General features: G+C 47.5%; 1 protein-coding gene across 2 annotated transcripts in view; it reads left to right on the top strand.

Moving 5' to 3' along the window:
- The first annotated feature begins 10,691 nt into the window (after nt 1–10,691).
- The window catches only part of satb2 (SATB homeobox 2), a 64,806-nt gene continuing 58,929 nt past the window's right edge, over nt 10,692–16,568 (top strand). Inside the window, exon 1 of one of the 2 annotated variants that reach the window (XM_069196457.1) lies at nt 10,692–10,997. The gene's annotated coding sequence lies outside the window, so the exon portion shown is untranslated. The remainder of the gene's footprint in view (nt 10,998–16,568) is intronic. The other variant, XM_069196456.1, reaches the window with a different exon arrangement.

Raw genomic sequence — 16,568 nt, 5'->3', positions numbered from 1 at the left:
GGCATATACAAAAGTTTTCCATCATCCGGGTATTGCTCTCGGATTTCTGGAGATTTCATTTTAAAAATTAATATGCCAGACACAGTAGGTGCGGAAAAAATGTTGTCTTTTTCTACGTTTGTGTTCGCTTGTCTGAGGAAGTTAGATGTCACTCTTGAGTGAGCGGTCCAGCGGGCTGTCTGCTGTGAAAGCAAGCGGTGGCTGTCCCCCTGTCAGTGTGTGTGTGTGTTGGGAGCGGAGGCGCGCCTCCTCTCAGCCGGACCAGGCTGGACTGCCGGGAGGGTGCTGGACCGCGAACACGTCTGATGATGTATCGGGCCTCACGCTGGAGCCGGTGACGACGACGAGGCTGTTAATGTTAACGTATAAACTAAATATAATCATACACGCTGATTTGAAAAGAAAGCCGATCCCCTATAATCCGGCTCGATGCGCTCCCGGCACCCTGCTCCCAGCCCGCAGCACACAGCCTTGCTGTTCAAACGATACTTTCTTATTACCTTTGTTTCCCTGTCGAATTTTCTGTCGGCATCGAATTCTACCGACGAGCCCGACACGCATTCTATAATGAGATTCCATCATCACCGTCACAACCGTTTTTATTCTGCCGCCTCATCTCGACGACCTTTACGATAACATGCTCAAGAAACTGCCAGTTATCCCCACGAAAGCCCCCAGTATAAAAACCCAGCTGTGTTAGTGATGTGAACACCACGAGTAAAACTGCCTTTTTGTGTCAATACTGCGCTTGTTTTTTTGTAAATTGTTTGTCCATTTTTTCAGGACTAACAGCCCAACACCCAAAGCCCTTCGTTGCAGTGGCTGTATCACTTCTTTCTAACGCCAGCGTACAGTTCACCTTTTCAAAATGTTGCTGCCAATCTCAAGGAGAAATCTCCCGCACAATGATTAAGAGTCTCTTAGTGTGGTTTGCGTTGTTCGTTTTCACCTCTTGACCCTCGAAACCGGAAATAAATTCAGAGAGGCGCACGGGGTTTTAAAATCGTTTGGCCTTCGTTCATTGGCAGTAGTACGGAAATTATATTCAGACGAAAACAAAACACCAGTTAAAAACAGCTCCTGTCAGAATCAGGTTAACAACGCTCTTACAAGCACTTTTTATCCCGGCCGAAATGATACTGAAACCACATCGGGCTGTGAAGAAGGAGAGATCAACTAAAGCGTGCAGGCCGGCAAGATTATCTTTAAAATGGATATGAATTCGTTCATAGCCTACTTTCTCCAGACTCGAGCAATTCAAACACAGTATTCATGTTTTCATTTCTGATATAAAATCGCAGGATATTCATGGTTTGTTTTGCATTTCAACAGGCGATAAAAACGGCGCTGTCCTGCTACGAAAATTTAAAGAAAAACATTTGTTTTCTATTAGTTCATTTCGTTTCTAATTAAAGGTGATTTTAACCACACCATACACAGCAATTACAAATGTTTGGTTGGATATCTGTGTTTAAAGATTGGCGCAGCCTGTGGGTTTTCTCAAAGAAAGGCTGACGAGCATATCACAGTGTGCAGCGCATATACTGCTGAAGAATCATTAACTTTACCCTCTCCTTGCAGTGTTTTGCACAATAGTGAAAATAATCGTCTCTGTCGTGGCATTTTATCATTACAAAGAATATACAATTATTACATATTACACCGACAGTCCTATAAAAATGGCACAACGTTTCGTGAACGTTGAGCGGCACGGTGTGGGTCACCACAGTGTTCCCTCTGTCTATCGCAGCTCATGCTGCTGTTCTGAGCGCCTGAGCACGTGGGGTGCTGGGTGCCGGAGAAGCAGGTCGGCCCGCGAGCCCAGACCCCCCCCCCCCACCCGAGCACAGCCCGCCGCCGCGCGCCGCACCGCCGGCTTCCGAGCGCTCCCCGAGCCGCGTCTGCAGCGGACCGGTGCGCGGTGCGAGTCGGCAGCGCCCTTTCGCATAGAAGCCATTATCTCGGAGGAACCGTCGTCGAGCCGATTATCAGCCTTTTTATAAAATTGTTGTTACATATCCACGCCCTCCGCCGGTTTTAATTTCAATGTGTTTTGCACGTTTTCCCCTGTGAAGGTTGCGCCTCACACAGAAGAGCGGACACACGGACGAAATGCCGGATTAGGCTGGTGATGTCCCAGCGGTGTTCTGGGGAAAATACAAACACTGCTTTCAAATAACAGACTGGTCCATTTCGTGCGCACATCAGACGCGTTATTTCTCTTCATCTTTCTCTCATGCGGGTGACACCGTGAAGAAAATATCTCAGTGCCGAGCGGGACTAGACAGGTGGAGTAAATAGCTCAATTGTACTGTACAGGTAACACTTTCTAGTGCAAAATCTTAACAGCGCCCACCCACCTGGATACCCATAACGATAAACCATCTTTTTCCATTCGAAACATATTTTTATGTTTTAATATTTATATCATTTTATATTTTCTCCTTCCAGAAGGTAGGCGAACCCGTGTTAAGTTGTTGACACGCAGAAATAAATCTTCTTTCAGAAAACCGAATTTTCGGTTTCCAGCTAAAATCGCATGACTGTCCAGTTACAGTAAGTCACCATTTTATTAGTCGGTAACTGCTCGATTGGGTCGCCTCGACTTTCTGGAAAATTTAAAAAATATATACGTTTCCGTTTTTCGATCTAATCTTCTAAAAAGGAATTATTGTTTTTTATTAAATCCAATTACACGCCTCATCTTCTTGACTAATGGTTCAGCGCACATTAAACCGCGCAAACGGAATTGTCATAATACAGTATGTAAGGCCATGTCGGTAAAGCCCTTCATGAAAACAAGACGGAATAAGGTCTCGAAAATGTCGCTTTTTACTCCTGAAAATTGAAAGCACTGAAAATCGATCGAAAGCATTTTTCTTGCTCTTTAGAATTGCGTCTGAAGGATAGAAGATAAGAGACGCATGTTTCCTAAAATGACAATACTCTTGTTATCGGGCCCCGTGTCAGCAGAAATGATAAGATATTGATTATAAACAAAATCCTAGACCGATACACAGCATGTCAGTGTGTAAGAAACGCGGTGGAAGTGCAAACAGTGTGTAAGAAACGGAAGGGGGAAAAGTAAGAAGCCGTAGAGAGTTAATTCCTCGCTGAGAAGTGGAAAGAGAAGGAGAAGCTTCTCTCCGTGCGCGGCTCGGCTCGGCTCTGCCTGCCGCCGGGTCCCGGGTCGGGCTCGGACCTCAGGGCGAGTCCGGGTCCCGGCGCCGAGCTCGAGCAGTCTGTCCTAATACGGTTCAGTCGAGCACGTCCCTGAAATGCGAATCATTTATCTTTCTACTTGTGAGCCATGCATAGTTCAAAAGAAACGAGAGTCTGAAGCCTCCAGTGACACTGGAGTACTTACAGTGCTCCACAGGTCGCACAGCTATCTCAAGGGAAACATATCGGGAAGCTGAGGGGAATTTCAGCCGTTTCCCAGTTCCACTGGCTGGGATCCCTGACTTTGCACAAGAAAGTGACAGGGTTTCACTGCTGTGCGCGACAGTGCGGCGACAAGGGGCTGCGCGCTCCTTCGACTCGAAACTGCTGTGTGTCGCCGCAGTCGGGCAGCGGGGTCAGTAGAAATCAACACGTCTTGTTCCCCTTTCGCTTCGCTGTGACATTTTCAGGTTTTCACGGCTAAATTCTGTACTTTCAGCAACGGGGATACGAACGTATTTTCTGGTCCTCTATTTTTAGCTTTTCAACTTATCTGAATTGCTAGGAAAGTTTTTTTTTTTGTTAAATCTGTATTCACAGAAGCCTCCAGTTAACAATTAAATTACGTCGCAACTACTTTTTGAAAATTTACATTTGATAATAAGAATTAGATTGATGGAATTTCTATATCAAGTCAACATCCTATTATTCATCTATAAAACATTCTTAACAGTAAAATAATGAATTATGTTGACTTGCTATAGAAGATATATCGATCCAATTCTAATATAGGAGGACATTTATCAAATAATACTTACGACATGAATTAATCGTTGACTAAAGTCTGTGACTATAGAGAAACACTTCAGAAGGCGGGGGTTGGAAAAGGACCATGACTTTATATAAACTGATCATATGTAATCACCGATTCTCAAACCTCTTAGTTTTACAGTAGTTCAATACATTTTCGCGCAAAGTCGTCGTGGGGAGTCTTGGACACTGTCTCTAGGGGCAGTTCCTCGCGGAGTTGTGATTATATAGTGATCAGCGTTGTGTGTGTAACAAATTGAGATAAAGGATTCGGGAGCACTAAGGGACAATTCCGAGAACACGTGCAAATAAGACGAGGAACACTTGTGAGGAAAACGAAACTTTTAAATCGCCGCAGATCACGGAGCCAGAAAACATAGGCTTCAGTTAAGGTTAAGCGCTGAGCGATGTCTGCTCTGCTGGATCGTATTGGAAGACTTAAATTCAATGTATAGTCTCGATTTAAACAGTTTTTTTAATACTAAATAAAAACGCCATCTCCAAACCGAGCAGGCCCCGGGGCTCAGTGCGAGACTACGTTGCAATACCGACACAAACCGCCAGGTTACGCTGTTCCAATGTACAGTGCAGTTAAACGCTTGAACACAAGGCTCTGCACCACAGAGAGAGCAAGCCTGGGCTGTGTGATGTGTGGCCTGCGTACCACCCCACGGCTCGCTCTCCCACACGTGTTTATTCTGTATCAGAGCGTTTCATTTATAAGGTCCAGATTCTCTTTTGTGAAGGGGAGCAGGTTCCGTTTGTTTACCCACGAAGGGTCTTGTCACGGAGCCCCGTGTTTCGAGTGGCGCTTTCTAGTTGCTGCTCTTCAAAAGATCGGCGACGAGAAAGCTATTAATCTTCCATCAGGCTGATAATCTCCAGATGCATCCTTCTTTTCTAAATTATTACATTCACTTCTTGCGCTCAAATGAGCTTTCTGATGGAGATCTGGGTAGAATCACCACGTCACCCCCGATAAAATCGCGCGGCTGTGAAGCTGAAATAAGAAAGCGCTTATTCTTGCTCAGGGGTCGAGCAGGAGGCCGTGGGCACAGGGGCAGGGGTCCTACTGCCCCGCCGGCCTGACACCTCTGGCCCCCCCTGTGTCCTCCGGACCGCTGTCTTAAACACGACAGGAGTAGGGAATGTTGCACACCGATCATTTAGATGCGCCCTTCTCTGGTTCGGCATGTTCAAATAAAAAAACAAAAACAAAAACAAGGCTGGCTAATTGCACGGGCAACTGTTTAATCGTCTGAAGGCACCAGGAGTTAAAAAAAGTGCGTTTGGAGCCCACGTGCTAGGGCAGCGAGGAAGCAAAGGGTTTTAATTACCTCTGGGGTTCCTGCTGCTTCTGGGCCGGGAGTGAACTTGAGAGCCCCGGCGTGCCGGACGGGGCGAGGCGGGCGGCCGCGCGGTCACCAGGCGCACCGGCTGCGTGGGTTTGACACCGGCGTCCTCCGTGTCTCTCTCCCCTGCGGTCCTTCTGCTGTCTACCCCCCCCCCCCCAAAAAAAAACCGGCCTGCTCCTGCGGGGCAGCTCTTTATTTCCCAACAGGGCAGTCTCCCACGAGTGAAATCGCCAGGCCTGCGCTATTTCGCGTTTTGTTTTCCCCACCGTGTCGCTCACACTCCTGGTCGAGGACGAGGCGACTTGCGGGCTGGCTGCAAATCTGAAACCGTTTTTCGTGGAGTTGTTAAAACTAGCAAGAGCAGGCAAGCGAACAAACAAACGCGTGGAGCCCGAACTGTTCTTAAGTAACAACACTTGCACAATACATTTGATCTAGGAACGGAGCGACCGTCTCACTACTGATCTCGTTTTTTGCTCGCACTTACGTCCAGAGCCTCGGTGCTGTATGAAATATTTACAGCTCGTCGCTTTCTGCGTTTCTAGAAATAAAAGCAGTCGTCGCCCCGCGGACCGAAAAGCCGCCTGTCTTGTGAACACCTCTGCCGACTTGAACTTCGCCGAAACCCGGCGCTCCGCCGCCGAGAATCACCGGGAAAAGCGCTCGGACCGAAACCGCACGTCGCTGCAGGAACCAGGCGAAAGAGATTTAAATATCAGAAAGAAAATACATATTACAATTAAAATACCACGAATTGTATGAAGTGTATAAATGTTGGTATTTGAATACGACGAGGGTCGTTTTTAAATTGTATACGAATTCATAATAATCATGTCGTAGACTTTAGAACTCTTCCTTTTGAATTGTAATTATTATTTGGAATAATAATATTTGTGAAAGCGAGAAGGTCTGGACTCATGTCGGACAATTTCGTTCTAATTGTAAAGTAAAAAACGATTTCCAGCTTCTATGAAAGGCAGGGTACAGTGCAGTTTCTTCCGCCTTGCATTATTTTATGTTCGAGTGCAGTTAGTGGTCGCAGTAATTGTTATTTTTGTTGCTGGTAGTTGTGGACGTTGGTAAAAGCATTTTTTTGTGTGTGTGGAAAGCTTAAATTCATTTTTTAATATGCTTGCATCGCAGATCCCGTGACAAACGTGTCAAAGATCCCGGATCAGAAATAAAACCAGATAGTTAATTATAAACAGCTTCGCGGGGCGTCGGATGAAATGTCGCACAAGTGGAGTCGCTTCCCCTCCTGTGTTTTATCCTAAACACGTTATTAGTACGGTGCGCAAATATCGTCTCAACTGCGAACCGTCTGAACGGAAACCAACTGAAACCGAGAAGACTGCGAATTAATTCGTGTTGGAGCCCCAGACAAGTCCCCAGTAAATGTTTTTTTCTCTCTCTTAAAAAAAAAGCGATATGCACCGTGTGTTGTACAAGAGGATGGCGATACGAGGTCGGGGGCGAAAGTTCTAGCCGTCCATGTCAGTAAATCGGAAAAGCGCTGTTTTAACTTCGCAACAGTGAAACGTGTTCTAGGCTTGATGAAGTCATTCCACTACGAATGAAAAAAGAACGACATTATCAAAGGCGAATGCAAAGTCCCAGCTTCACCTATAATAATAACAACAACAACAACAACAACAACAATAATAATAATAATAATAATAATAATAATAATAATAATAATAATAATAATAATAATGGGCCAGTGGCAGAACAAGACAATTCCAAGTTTAAAAGTGTCTTTCTCACATGACCGGCCCGTGTGAACTAACGCACGCCAGGCTCCGGCAGGGCAGACACGGGGAAACACAAACACGAGTGACCAACTCGCCCCTCTCCCTGTCCAGGCCCGACACTCACTGCGAGAGATGCTCACACCAGTCATCTGCCATCAGGCTCAATTAATATTTCTGATGGAGCTCTCTACAGGTGACACACACACGTGTGCCATGTATACAGTTTGTGAGAAACCGATTTTCAGTTTCTATACCCAGGCGCATTTTAGAACTGTTTTCTGGGGTGTGCTCGGGACACACCAAGTATGTCCACACACACGCACACACACATACACACACTTTGCCCACAGGCGATCTACATCATCGTCATTATCATACATAATAATAGTGACGAATGAGGTGAGCGGAGAGGCCGCCGTGTCCCGGGGTAGCTCGCTTTTCCCTCGCAGCTCGGTGATTACAGATCACAGTCCAGCCCGGGGACCTCGCGCTGCCCGCCCGGCTCCAGGCTCGAGCTCCCTGCCCCTAGACCAGGTAAGCCGCGCGCGATACCCCGCTGGTCTGGCTCTGCTCGCGGGGACCGGGCGCGCGTCTCCCGGGTCTCTCGCCCTCGCGTGCCGTCCGAACGAGCACGTGAAGGCTCAGTCGCTGAAGACACCGAATCGTAATATTCTTGGTCGATATATTCTAGCCATGTGTATAATTCGTCGCAGTTAGTGATAGATGCATTTTACACTCTAAATCACTCTGCATTTACATATTTCCACGTTATCGGTTACACGAGGGGGGTCGGTCATCACTTCTTTAACCACCTACCCTACTAGCGAGCAGCTGACGAACTATGGATTGGCTGCTCATATTGAATTTGGTCGGTTTTTTTTTAAGTAAGAGCGAGATGAACAGTACAGCCGCCGTGACCGAAGCTGCGCGGGCGACCTCAAAGCAACAGCTGTCTGTCTTCCTCACAGACCCGCAGATCGCGCCTGCCGGAGGGCAGCTGGCCGAGAGAGCCCGGCACGCAGGCTGGTGCAGGGGGCGACCGAGCGGAGTCCTTACCGCCGTGCGCTTCCGCCGAGCCCGCGTCCTCCTCCCACGCGCGACAGCGATCACGTCCTGCAGGGAGCCCACCGGCCCCGGCCGACGCTGGTGTAGCGGGACTTTGACATCGGCCTGGGGCTCTCGGCTCCGGTCCTCGCTTCCTCGTGTCCCTCTGGCGCCACCCTGCACACCGGGGGTCTCGAGCGCGACTGTCACTGTCCCGCGCGGGACAGAGCGCGGGGTGTGGGTGTTGACACAGCAGCTCTGTCTGGGGGGTCCTGCATGCGGGGGCACTGACAGATAACCACGCCGTGGATGGCAATGAGACCCACGGAGCCAGAGGCGCGAGGGAATTCCGACGCAGTGCTTTCCAGAAGCTCGGTTTCTAGTGATTTAAATTCTGTATTTCTATGTCATGGAAGGGACTCCGCCGCTCGCTTTACGGTTTTAAAGGTGTCGTGCACATCTGCTCCGGCCACAGAGAAACAGGGTGTAAAGGCTAAAGTAACCCACGGGGGAAGAAGTTATCTGCACATGTATACCGTCTCGAGTGGAGTTCATGGACAACGACTGGCAAAAAAAAATAGCAGATCCCCAGCTCGCTTTGAATAAGTCCAGAGGCGCGTATACCGTATAATGTGAGTTTTTATCACTGTTTATCCGTCTGTTTGACGCCTTTATCCAGGGCGCTTTACAAGTGAAGGTGCAGCCAGCGACTTTAAGGCGAATAATTTAAACCACGCGGTGTATTGGGTTACAGCGCGTCAAAGGCGCCGCGCCGCGCAGCTCAGCTCAGCTCAGCTCAGCCCGGGAGCTGTCGTGCTCCGAAGCGAGGACGGTTAGCACGGAGCCGGAGGCGCTCAGGAGGCTGTGGACAGCGTGTGGCCGGGGGAGCGGGCCGGGACGGGCTCCGAGCGGCACCGAGACTCCCCGGCTTCCAGGGACGAGAGAGGCGGGCTGCCGTCTTTTCCTCTACTCCTGCGAACGTTTATTACGGAAACCCTCGTAAAATCCACAGAATTAACTTTCTAAGAAGGACCTGCCTTTCCCCGCAGCCTCCCCTTCCGATCCCAACTAAACACTAACAGCGCGTTAGGCAAGACCCGCAGCTGTAACTAATTTAATCAAACCTGTATTTATATTCCGGCATGGAGAGACACAGGAATACCGGGGCTTTATTAAATATTAAGAGAGCAGGTTTGGTAATTATGAGCGCCGGCTTCTGCCTCCCCTCTCTGGCGGGGTACGAGAAACCTTCCCTATAAACTTAGTCTCATAAATTATTAAAAGCCAATGACATCTGTCTATCAAGAATGCGGTTTATTATTAACTAATTGTACCTGACAGTGCACTTGTTTTATTTATACAAGACATCTAATAAAAGAGTCATGGGCGAGGGAGATTCGCCGAATTACTCATTAACACGGCGTCCTTACAGCTCTTACAGAGGTGACGGTGAACTTTTGCAAAGGCTTTTCAGAATGGTTATGTGGGTCCCCCTGATGCAGGCTCTTGCGAGGCTGGCCAGGTAAAGCAGGACAGAAAGCGAGAGCGGTTTTGCAATCGCGGCAACGTCAGAGCGGGAGAAAAGGTTGGATCCAGGTCAAAGAATAATTACAGCGTCGATCTTCCCCTATTGAGAATCCCAGACAGGCCGCAATTATTCGACCATGTGGTGCCTTTATCTGTAATAAATGCCTGAACGTTTTGCAGTCCCTCTCGCAGTCTCCCAGCGATCAGCCCGATTCAGACCTTACGAGCCCGGATAGAAATAGGCAAGAGACACTCCTGCTGGCTGCACGGCTCAGGCGGGAGGGGGAACACGGGCACTTATTCTCAGAAAATCGAACAAATGAGATTTTGTTTTGTTGTTCCTGTTTTTTTGTGTGTGTGTGTGTGTATTTGAGCTCAGAAACGCAGCATAAGCTGCCGGTCTCCTGATGTTCGGGGTTTTAGCGTGCTCTTGCGTGTGAGCGCATAGGTGCCGCCTGAGTACTTTGGTTTGAAAAAGGCTGCGTCCGTTCGTGCATGTGTGAAGCAAAAAGTATTAATTCAGTCTGAGGGACCGAGCCTGCAATGAATTGCTCAACGTAACTAATAATTATAACCGCTTCCTCCCTCTCTCTCTCTCTTTCTCGCTCTCTCTCTCTCTCTCCAGCCTGCACACTCGGTCTCTCCTCCCTCTCTCCCTCCCTCTGCCTCTCTCTCCCTCTCCCTCTCTCGCCCGGGAGCCCTCTGTCAGTCCACGCTCGGGGCACAGGAGACAGATTGAAAGTGACAACAGTCCGGTCCCGGCTGCTGCCCTCGGTTCCCCGACAGCGACGGCGCGCCTGCCCGAGCCCTGTCCGGTGCGTGCCGCGCTGTGCCCGTGCCCGAGCCCGAGCCGGCGGCTCTGTCATTGGCTGCCTCCGTTTCCTCCTTCGCTCCTCCGGCTCTGATGTGTTGATTGTGTCTCCTATTGTTCCCGGTAAAGGTGAGAGTCCAAGAAGAAGAAGAAGAAGAAGAAGAAGAGGAAGAGGAAGACGGCCCTCGTCCCCCGGGCCGTTTCCAAAGACAGCCCAATAAAGTGAAAGAGCAGGAGCGCGGAGCGACCGACACCGGCCGGCCGGACCCCTGTCAGGCTGCGCGCTCACGGCGGTGTGTGTGTGTGTTCCCGAGGCGTCCCGGAGCCGCGCCAGCCCGAGCGACACTCGTGCACACTGTCTCTCTCTCTCGCTCACACACCCGCTGACACGCGCACTGCACGGAGAAGCAGCGTCGAGCTCGGGAGCCCAGCAGATCCGCCACAACCTCACCAGAACCCCAGCCCTGGATTCAATACTGCTGATCAATGGACAGAGCCTTCTCCCCAACCAGCCGAGGTACAGACACACCATAAGCAGTAAGTAAGAAGGAGACCTTTTTTTTTTAATGCGGATTTTTTCCTAACATCTGCGCATCTATTTCCCCCACTTATTTTCCCGGGTCTTTCTGTGTTGGTTAACGCTAATATTATTTTTGGTGATCGTTCACTCTTCCACTTGTTCGCTGGACGCCCTGGCACTCAGTCATGAAAACAGAGAAATCCCAGAAACATGTTTCCGACTTTATTGATCGGTATAAATAATGCATAGAGGGAATTCAGAAGAGGTTGTATTCAGTCGCTTGCAATCCTTAATACCCAAATAGATCATAATTGTATTATTAATACTATTATTATTATTAACGAATTCATTACATTTCGACTGCAAGCGAAATAAAACGGTAAACCTGTGAACCTGGCAGTCGGGAACTTTTCTACTGAAATACCGGTGGGCTATTACACATTTTAGTCATACATTTAGTATACATTTAGTAACAGCTTGCCCTGCTGTTAAAACTTTTACAATTTAAGATTAACTAAAGGCTACAGAATGAAAAATCCCTTTTTTTTCCTGAACTGAGAATTGGTCAAGATAGATCGAGATAAATGTTCTGTAATCTTCCTCTCATTTTATATCGGACTGCATATTTGGCGTTCAGCGCATATGTGTATCTCCACAGAGAACCTGTTGGAATTTAACAATTTAAGTTTTCGGATCTTTTAACGGATTCCTAATTAATTAATCTATTACTCCCTCAATGTAGTTGTTTTTATTAGTGACTTACTGTACACAGCCCGTTCGGAGTAAACAGAAGTCTCTCACTGCAGCGAGGCCGGAAGGCTCCGGGGAGAGAGCACTCGGTCAGGGCTGGATTTCTGGTGTCCCCCGCTTTCCCAGTTCTAGGGTTCCCCTTTCCGGATACGGTTCGCTTGTTTTTCAGCTACTGCACCTACAACAAGACACCACAGTCTCGCCGATTATACTGCGGCGCAGTAGGCAGTCAGTAAGCGCGCCATCCATCAAAACATTTGACCTGCTGCCTCCCAGTACAGCGCTGTAAAGCTAAATCTAAAATAACTAATTTTACCAGACCAATCCATCGCGCATCCCCGCGATTCGGTCATTGGCGCTAATAGTCTGCACTTGCGGCTTTCAACGAAATTAGTAATGTTCTCGAAATCGGCTGCATATCGAAAACGGCCAGGGATCTACCTGCCGATGGCCTGTGAGCGCCCGGGTCCCGTCCAGCCCTGCCCGGGCCTCGCCGCGGCTCCTGGCCGGGAGGGTACGCGTTCCGTACGGGTAGGGGCGGCGAGAGAAACCGGGAACGGCGACCCAGAGCTGCCGGCCGGATTCGGGTTCGAAGGCAGAGGGGAAAAAAGAGATAGAGATAGAGATTAGAGATAGAATCGCACACTGGACTTGGACTTTCTAAATCACACGCACACGCCTGTAGCTCCGGAGTTTGTGTTCCGAAGAATTGTGAGAAGAATTTCGAATCTTAGGGTTTCTTCATAAGAAAGACATTTTCTGTCAGATTTACACCCCTGAGGCACAGGCTTATACAGACAGGAGTTCTGTAGCATTTCGCAGCGTTACAGGGGTCAGGACATTCATGATCACCTCTGCTCCTTTAGGCCGTAACCAGGTTTTATTTCGGAATACTGTATTTTCACTCGAGGTGTGTTCTCATGAGCGTTTTCTCCAGCGTCGTGCGGCGGCGGCTAGCGGGCCCCCGGCCTTCTTCGGCACCGGCGAGCCCGGGTGAGATTACTGGCACAGGGACCGAGCTGGGCTTTGTCGGCCGATCGCGACAGCCGATGGGAAATGGTTGTGTTTCAGAAAACGGGGAACACGCGGACGCTGTTCAGCTCTGTAGCCCACGACTCAGCACAGTCCCCCCAGAAAGCGAACTGCTCGCAGTGCTCAGTTCTGGTATTTTACTACCTTCAACAGCCAGGTTAGACTGATGCCTTGCAGAATGTAGACGGAATATCGGAATCACTAATGAATATAAATATGGAAATTCTTATTAGCACTAATTAGAACTAAACAGGCTTCCTATTTCTAACCTGTTACACGTCTAACCTTAAACCTTAAGTATTAAGCGTTACAGTATTATATTTCTGTATAAATTCGCACACGACATATTATTATTATTATTATTATTATTATTATTATTATTATTATTATTATTATTATTATTATTATTACCGACACCTGGACAAGCGGAGAACTGCGTAACAACCTGAGAACTGAATCATGGATTATTATTATCAACTGGAAACGGGTTGTGAAAACGCGACAGAAGAGCTGAAACTCGATTTTATGAGCGTGCTCGTGAAAATCTTGGTTTCGCTTTTCTGCTAAACAACGAAATGACTGTGAGGGTAGGGAAAAAAAACATGTGGGATTTGTCGGGCAGACAACAATGCCGGACGCGTATTTGTCAAGTTCAGAGAACGGGTTTTCCGCTCTGAAGTGGAAGCGCCTGACTGCGTGTGTTCACGCGTGCTGGCGGCGGGGCTGCGCGGGTCCAGTCGCGCGTGGCGGACCCCGTGGGGTGTCCCCGAGCCCAGGCTCCGAGCGCCAGTGCGCTCTGGGGGTGCTGTCGGCGTGTAGCCCCGACTTTCCAACTCCAGGTTCGTCGTGACTCAAGGGACAATAACGATGCCTTGGAATAAGCATCGTTAGCAGGAAACTATTACAGTGTTTATAGCACACCCAGGAGAATGGAAAGCGCTTTGTAGAGGAGAACTTCCAACACACCCCTTACGGGTTCAGATAAAATACCCGACAAGTTTTCCAATATCAAATTCAACACGGGTGGAATCGAATGCGTGTGAATGCGCGCCGTCAAACATTTTAAGGTTTTGTAAGCAGGGACTGTTGTGAGGTGGGTGATTTTACAATGCAGTGCGCTCACCAGTGCCGGGAGTCCGAACACGCGTGTGACCCTGTCTACAAAAACGCGTGGACAGGTCACAGCAAGCTCGACAGACCGGATCTCCTGTAGTCACCGGGCTTTTCTTACAGTTAGAAGTGAACTTTCCGAATCGGTGGTGAATTTTCTTCAATGGTTTATTAACTTATTAATAAATATAAGCAATTACTTATTGTTTTTCGAAAGATACAGAGCGCGGATCACTGGCGGCCTGCTGCGCCGAGACGACCGGTCACCAAAACGAATCTTCTTCTTCTGACGCTATTTTCCGTTAAAACAAATAATAACACAATATCGCCTGTAAGGTAATAATGCGTCCTCAACAAAGACGTTTTTTAAAAAAATAAAAATATACTCTATCACATTTATCACATTTCTAATTTTTGACGGAAAAATAATCCGTATTTGAAGTTCGATAAATCAAAACCACAGTGTCACAGGCACCAGTTGTTTATATGAAGTCATTATAATTTTGACCTCCGCTCACAAAGCAAACTTTTCTTTTCTTTAGGCGTCAGTTCACCAGCTCTCGTGCGACGACAGATTTCCAGTAAATGTTACTTAGGTTTTTTTTAGTCTCAAGAATTAAAACTCTTAAAAATTCAACTTAATTCCGCTTGAAGAAATCCAAAAATAAATTCAACATGATGTTTATATTCGTGCGTGGGAACAGGGAGATCCGGAATAGGATTGGAATCACCGGCACAGTTGCGTTTGTGATTCCGTGTGTTTGTACTTGACACTAGAATCGCCCCTTTCAACGGAACGCTAGGACTGTAACAACAACAACAAAAACAAAAAAATAAAATTAAAATTAAAACAGCGACCACTTGTTCCCTCGGATAGAACGAACATGACATTAAAAATGCCATGAGTGTTTGTGGGCAGTGGCTGATGTACTTTGCAATATACCGAAGTACGGAGCCGCCCCCCGGCTCCTGCAAACTGAACCCGTCTGTGGATTCGCGCAGCTCCAGAGATACAGGAATCGCAGCCCAGCACAGATCTACCGCTGCGGCGCTTTAAATGAGCCGCACATACCGTACAGATCTCGGTACAGTACTCACCATTTTAAGAGAGACTTTAGTATTGTGTAGAATTGCTGGGGCTTTTGTCAGCACTTCAAGAGCACTTATAGGCATTTCATTTTGCTCGGTGAATCTTCAGTTGAAAATAATGAGGAGGATTTGTTGGTTTTTTTTCCGAAAATGAGATTTCAAGCCGGCGCTATAAGAACCCCTCGAGTCCAAAATCTGCTCCTCATTTTCTGAATAAATAGAAAAAAAGTTGTTCAAGCTGAAAGGTGCAAATCCAGACAGAGTGTAGCAGCGGGAAAGAGAAATGACATAATGATTTCTCTTCACTCGAATGCAGTTTGGGAAAAATGATCTGGAGTTACATTTGGAGTAGGAGGAGGTTTGGTAAATTCTGGCCTGGAGGAAAGTCTTCAGATGTTTTCCTGTTAGTGTGCAACTAATACGGAATCTGCCAAATGAACATTTCCATAAAACAGAAATCCGTTTTATTAAAAAAAAAAATAACGCGTTTGCCTCAGTAAGTGTTTTGCCATGTCTGAATGAAATAAATGAACCCTGAGAAAGTGCATGTGAGCAGAGTGCCAGCAGCTGAAGCTAGAGAGTGAGATTTGGCTCTGGCTCCTTTTGCATTCTTTCATAGCCCTTTGTGTAGCTGAGGGCATTTGTACTGAAGCGTTTTATATATATGAAAGTAACTGTCATTATACAGTATGTGCAAAAAATAGTGTAAATCGAGCTTCGTGGTCCCGGCTTTCTGAGTCAGCCCTCAGCACAGGAAAGAAGTTAACAGCAATTGACCCAAAGTTAACCATAAAGTCCACAAGAGTTTTAAAATCACTGTCTCCAATTATCCGAAAGCACAGATAATCTCCAGCAGTTAGCCCAGGATGTGAAATGGAAATATGGAAAGGAAATTCTCAAAGCCACTCACAGGAAAGCCTTCTGTTCAATTTGTAACTCAGTGGTACGAAGATGCCCATTAATGTGCAGAAAACAACAGAGATAAAACACGACAATTTAATGATTAACTCGAAACGATCTATTCCCAGTTCTGTGGCCCTTTCAGCTCTTTTCTTTGCCTTTATTTTATACTTGCTCGGTTTGTCTTTTGTCCACCCTTGCGGTTGGCCTTGGAGGACAGAGATCTAGCTGTACGTACACAGAATGGCAGATTCGGAGGAGAGTGCGTCCTGAGTTTCCGCCACGGCCCCCTGTCCATCCTGAAAGAACAGAGCCCCCGTCCCCCGCCTGCGCCTGAACGACAGTGCGTCAGGGGGCATCCCACTGCGCCCCCTGTCCTGTCTGTCGTTCTGTTTCTATCTCACTCTCTCTGCCTTTCTTTCATCCCTGTGTGCTTCAGCAGAGCTATCTGTGAGCAGATATGCAGGGTGGGGCAGGGTTATTAAACAGCAGATTAGATTAACAACAGGGCAGGGTTATTAGTGTGGGGCACTACATGTTTAGAAATTAAAACGAAAACTACCTTTTTTTTGTCAAGTAGAAAGAAAAGCGGAATGATATTTTGATATTTTGATCGTTCAAAATGATTACCAACAGGTCCTGGAGTCATAATTAATACTCTGCGTTGAATCTATGGGAAAATAAGAATCTAGCCTGGGGGGAAAAAA

This window comes from Lepisosteus oculatus, chromosome 12, assembly GCF_040954835.1.
Source record: "Lepisosteus oculatus isolate fLepOcu1 chromosome 12, fLepOcu1.hap2, whole genome shotgun sequence".
NCBI lineage: Eukaryota > Metazoa > Chordata > Actinopteri > Semionotiformes > Lepisosteidae > Lepisosteus > Lepisosteus oculatus.
The sequence above is the reverse complement of the archived record's forward strand: the minus strand, read 5'-3'. Positions and strand labels throughout refer to the sequence as shown.